This window comes from Tursiops truncatus, chromosome 12 (genome assembly GCF_011762595.2).
Source record: "Tursiops truncatus isolate mTurTru1 chromosome 12, mTurTru1.mat.Y, whole genome shotgun sequence".
In the NCBI taxonomy this organism is placed as follows: domain Eukaryota; kingdom Metazoa; phylum Chordata; class Mammalia; order Artiodactyla; family Delphinidae; genus Tursiops; species Tursiops truncatus.
In genome coordinates, this window is record NC_047045.1 from 85,493,698 (window position 1) to 85,500,193 (window position 6,496).

Below are 6,496 nucleotides of genomic sequence, written 5' to 3' on the forward strand. Positions count from 1 at the left end.
GGAAGATGCCACATGCCGCGGAGCCGCTGGGCCCGTGAGCCATGGCCGCTGAGCCTGCGCGTCCGGAGCCTGTGCTCCACAACAGGAGAGGCCACGGCAGTGAGAGGCTCGCGTACCGCAAAAAAAAAAAAAAAAAAAGTCTCAGGATAAACACATATGCAAGGTTTACAATTATTCACAGGAGTGAGTTTTCCAACTGGCTACGGTTAAAAACAGTGACATTTTTCAAAAATTTCATTCCAAATGTAGAACATTTTTTCACTTTAAGTATTCACATACATCAATAAAAATAGAAATGTGTGTATATAAATAGGTCAGTTGTATTAATACACATGTTCAACTTTTTTTTACTGGGAATGATCTCTTATAAGTTGGTCGACCTCAGTTATTGGATTCCTATTGCCTATGGGCCACCTTTATTAGAATTTTGAAAGAAGTTTTAAAATATATTTAATGTCATTGTGGTGTTAACTGTATTTTAGTATTTTATAATTTCATATTTGTTATTAGATGTCTAATGTAAAAAATGAGATGATCTCTATTCACAAAAATGAAGGGTGCAGATAACTAACAATGAAGCTGATAAGACATCTACTCAGAGGCCGTTGTTCTAGGATGAGGAAATAAATCCAGAGAAAGGGAAGAAACCAGCATGACATGGCTCAGTAATGGAAAGGGCAATCCAAGCCCACTGTTTTTCCGCCTTTGTACAGAGCTTTTATCATTTATAAAATATAATATGACATCAATGCTGAATTGTGTAAGAATTTGCAATATATAAATATAAACTATCTGTCCACTTCTGCAAATCTCAGAGCTTAGGTCCATAAAATTGAGATCAAATCCTAATGTTTTAAGAATAAAAGTAAAAACTAGGACTGAACACTGCAGTAAACCAGAAGTCTTCCCTCATGTGCGTACTTAACTATTGATATTTCCAAATGAAAATAGGCATTACCACAACAATAATATAACTGGACTAATTTATCTATAAATATTATGAGCTTCATACATCATAAAAAAAGAAACTTTCAACAGTAATACAGAAGTGATATAACCAGACAGACATTAGGGAAATATACTGCCTTTTCTAGTTTCTACTGTACAGTGCTCTAGAAAATGCTGCCCATGCAATATATCTGAGAACACGAGAGTCCTACATCCAAGCCTTTAATATGATAAAGCAGCCATCTGCAGGTGGCGAGAGACCCCACTGGGGAACCTGCTCCTACCACGTTGCCTATGGTTTCCCATAAAGAAGGCTACAGTTACATCAAAAACTGAAGTCCACAAAGCTTTAAGCACTCTTTCTTGAAACAAAACATTCAACAGAAGATACACGTGAAAATTAACTGTTCAAATACCCTTGCTACATAAAATTCAAGTGCATGCCATTCAATAGAGCTGTTGTATGTGAAAACCAGATGCAGAGTTTTTATTCCGATTGCAAATTTAATGTAACAACAACAACAAAATACCACTCTGGTGATTCAATTACAAATGAACTGACCCTGTGTACCTTTTAAGCTGGAGCTATAGGGAATGATGGTACAGTTGTCATAGCACTGTAAATGTTGTAAATTTTCCAAAAGAAAAGAAATATTGAGGGAGAAAATGAAGCCACTCTGAATGGGATGAATAAAAGTAACACATACATATGCACATACACACAAACATGCATACATACATACACACATGCATACATACATACACAAACACAAATAAGACTTCAAAATGCTTGTTTTTCCAGTTACAGATACAATAATCTAAAAGAAGGTTTTGCTCTTCACGGTCAAGCCTAGCATTTTTGCCCTGTCTCAAATGTGTCTTTTCAGTAACATGAGGTCTTTTTCCTCCACGTACTCTGTTCCAGTAGTGATATTTATCTGTAGAATCCATTTTAATTCTCTCAAATTCAATTACCAAATTTAAATAAGAGAAGGGAAGATTAATCAAAAGCGAGTACTGAGGGGACTCAGCATGGGGCATGGGGCATGTGCTGATATCTCTACAACGAGGGATGATGAGCTATGTGGCTCCTTGGCAACAGGAGCTCTTCCCAAGGTCTGTTTCCATGCCTGGAACATTGAGAAAGCTTCCTCTGCACACAGTTTCCAGGGTGGTTCCATCAGATCGTAGGCTCTCATTCCAGCTGCCTCCACAGGAGGCCCGACTTCCTGGGGTTTCAAGCTTCACTGGCAGGCACTTGGGATAACAGAGGTACAAGAGGCTTTGGAGACCCATAAGCCATCTCCCAAGTGCAGCCTGGGGTTTTCACAAATGGATTCCCAGCAAGAGAGCCATGCCAAGTTCATTGAAATTCATAGATAAGCTACACAGCAAAACACAAGCTATTTAAGAACCCTTATTTACTTAACCGAAGTAATAAAATATTTATGAGAAAAAAAAGAACATCTAGCCAGTCCATAAAGTAAACTAGCTGACAAACTAATTAGTGTTTCATAACAAGAAATTTCTATCAGTTGCCAGAAGCACCACAAATTACTGATGGAATAAACAGACTTTTTTTCATTTCTGTTCTAGTCTCAGTAACTAATATTTGGCCATTATTCATAATTGTTCCTTTGGAGTTTGCAGCGTGATTAGCAGCATATAAAATTAACAATCTTGGAAATGGATTTCAGAATGTGATTTTCCACTTTTAATGTAGGCCTAGTAACATACTTTGATGTGGAAAGAACAGTCAAGCCACTCAACTGACCTCTTTTTCTTCCCAAGTTTTAAATGTAATAGATAAGGACCTAATACTAAAAACAAATAAACGCAAGCAGGGCTTATTTGACAAAGCCAGGTGCTACCCATATTTTAGGGGGTTGAATTATTGCTTCTTGAATTTCCAAGCTTACTAGACACATAGCATGGGTACTACTGCAGGAAAGTAGAGAATCAGTTTTTCAAATGCTAGCATTAATGTTTCTAATTCACCAGGACCTTATGCGGAAAACCAGGGTTCATTTGTGGAGTGTGTTGAATCTTATTAAATATACAATCTAATTAAATATAAGGTAATAAAAAAACACAACAAATTCAGGATCTCAGAATTAAGTCCAAATATCCATTCAATATCAATCAATAAATACGGAATAAATCCATTTATCAAAATAAAGTAACTCAAAGACTTAGTTAAGAAATGCAATTTTATTATATGTCAAACACAAAAAGTTGAACCCTGTCCTCCCCCCAAAAAATGAGCAGAAAATCTCCAGGAAAAATGTTCACAAAAAGAAAGCTGAGTAGACTTTCCACAGGGAGAATGTGTTAAATGAGATCAAGGGACACATCATTTAATAATGAAGGTCACAGTATCCAATGAGGTTTCACACATAAACATTTACGCAGCGGATGGCAGCAGAAAAGTGTCAAATTCTACAATTATATTTCAATGATCATTTTTCTAAATACCAGCAATAACCAGTTAGAAAATTTATTAAAACCCCCAAAATGATGTTGAAATAAATATTAAAAAACTCAAGTATGTAGATTGTATAATATCATAACAATATTTATTCACCAATAAATGTAGAGTCAATAGCATCTCAAATAAGTGCCACCAGTTTATTTTTTAAATGCCCGAACTTATCTGAATATTTATCATTACAGAGTGGACACTCCCATAAATGGATGGGTGAGAGATTAAATTGGGACAAACTTTAGAGGACACAATTTGGCAATATCAACCAAAACATACATTTCAGGCACTCTGCAACACAAGGATTCTATAATAGATGTATCCTCTTCATAATATTCTAAACGTGCAGCATATTCTATGAATATTGATTTATTTAAATTATAGTTTATAATAGTAAAAGAGTTAAAGACCATCAAGTATCCTTCAGAAAGATACTATTTCATAATATGTGATGTGGGCCACTGAAATTGTAGCCACACAGAGAAAATTAATAAGGCCTATGCTCAAGGATGACCCAAATTTATGGAATATTTCACATTTTGGTGTTCATTTTGTTATTTTTTTACCTATACATATTCTTACACACACACACACACAGGATGTGCATGCGTGTATTTGTGGATTCAGAGAAAGAATAGTAGAAATGAGAATTTAAAACATTATTTTAATAAGTTAGTTCCCATTGTTTCCCGAAAGGACAGGAGTTGATGTTGAAGATACTGGAGAAAAGTAAGGGAATCATCCACTTTTCTCAAGTTTCATGGGAAACTGTTAAATTGCTTTGGTAATATTTGCCAAAAACTTTTGGAAACAACCATGACTTCCCATGAAAAATCCAATTTTGTTGATCAGAAAAGTATTAGGAAAGCATTCATAAGCTAAGAATTCTGCATTTCATTTTCATTTGTAAAAGACAGCCCTTGTGCCTTTTTCGATCTGTTAGCACACAGGGTAGCAGTGATCCACAGCCCCATGCACCTGAGCTTGCCTGACTTACAATTCCAGGGAATGAATGGAAATGTCATACAGCAGCAGTTCTCAAATAAGAAAGCAACGTAAATCCAGTGTGGGGTCCAAAGGGCACCATGAAACTTACTCCATCTCATAAAACTCAATAATCTAGAAGGGTACAATCACATTGCATGCAACCCAGATGAAAAGCATAATTGAATCACAGGAGGAAGAGGAAAAGAAAACCCTAGAAAAGAAGACAGTAGTTCAGTTGAAAATCAAAACCTGCTGCTTCCCAAGTTCCAGAGTAGTTACTCCCCATTGTTTCCATAACCGACTTTACAAAGTGCCTGTGGATGACAACCTCTCTTATTGGGCACATCTGTGAGTACACATTTTAACTGCTGCAATGGCGCCATACTGAGAGATACATGAGCCAGCATCCATGAGGAAAAGGATACGTGGTATCCCCACAGAGAAGAAATTTGTCCTTAAACGGTTTATATCTGTGTACATTAAAATTTTTATTTTATGTATTAGGTGCTAATTTTTTGTAATCAAACACATTGATTCCAGGTAATAATATCAATTGATACACAAAAGTATTTCATGTGAATAATAATCAGCTTCTTACATGTAGAAAATAGGTTTCCACATTAAAAAAGAAAACTACAACAAAAAATTTAGAGAAATTCCTACAAATCTAATAAAACCAACCAAATCTATGTATTTGTCCATCTCTTTTAAGCTTTCAAATTTATTGACATAATTGCACATGATATCATCTTAAGATCTTTTTGATGTCTATAGAATCTGTAATTATATCCTCTTCATGTTCCTCATATTGGGATTATGGGTCTTTTCACATTTATTCTTGCTAGATATTCCATGTGCTCTTAAACATAATACATATTCTTAATTTTTGTGTAAATGGTAAATCTGTAAATGTATTTATATAGATATATGATAAAGTATGTTTATTTGTTCAAATATTCTTTATCCATGATTATTGTTAGTTTACTATTTTATGTCTATTCACATATCTATCCACTTATTCCTTTTGTTTATTTGTTGATTTATCTCAGGCAATAAAAGAGTCTATTGAGAAACACCAGGTATCTTCCAAAATTAACAGGAAACTTGGCAAACTGGGCTTGGTCAAACACCATGAAACCACCAAAATGTCACTGACCCCTGAGTGAGGAACCAGCTGCCAACTAGTCACCCTCGATGCTTCCATTGCTGGACAGTCGCTGCTACAAGAAACTTATTCCTCCACAGCTGACTTGGAAACTCAAACTATGAGTTATTGAGAGAAAGTTAATAAATAAGTTATTAGGTCCCTGGTTTGTAAGGTTTTTTTTTAATGTAATTGTTTGTTTTATGTATTTAAAATTCTTTTGATTAATGTATGCAACTTCATGATGATATCTGTACTTGGTTGAGAATTTATTGTTACCAGTATGAAGTGCCTCTATCCTTGTTCAGGGTAGTTTTGCATTAAGTAATATTCTTTATAATAGTAATATTGCTATAATAACTTTCTTTTGCTTACTATTTTCCTATCATATCTTTTTTCATCTCTAATTTTCAACTTTTCAAAATATTATTTTTCCTACAATGAGTTTCTTCTAGGCAGCATAGTATTGATATTTTTAAAAATAATATGTTTGGAACACATCACAATTTGTTGATCAAATAAAGAAAATGAAGTTTAATTTCCCAATACTTTATTAAAAATGTATTTTTATAAGATATTTTATTGCAAAGATAAAATCTCAACAGAGAAAGAATTACCATAATAACAAAGTTTGCTGTAATAACAAGCTTTAAACAAATGTAAATTCGTTTGTAGTTTCTTTTATTGTTAAACGCCTGCAACATCAAATTTACCATCTTAACAATATTTAAGTCTACAGCACAGTAGTGTTAACTATATGTGTATTGCTGTGTAATAGAACTCTAGAACTTTCTTTATCTTGCAAAACTGAAACTGTAACCATTGAATGACTCTTCTCTTCCTCCCCCTCCCCTGGGCACCCAGCATTCTACTTCTGGTTTCTAACTTGACCAGATACCAGATGTAAATGGAATCATGCAATATTCATCTTTTGT

General features: G+C 34.5%; 1 non-coding gene across 1 annotated transcript; it reads left to right on the forward strand.

Moving 5' to 3' along the window:
* Positions 1-3,870: 3,870 nt before the first annotated feature.
* On the forward strand, positions 3,871-3,974 carry LOC117307571 (U6 spliceosomal RNA). The gene has a single exon (XR_004521338.1). It is a non-coding gene; the product is annotated as a U6 spliceosomal RNA (small nuclear RNA).
* Positions 3,975-6,496: the final 2,522 nt, after the last annotated feature.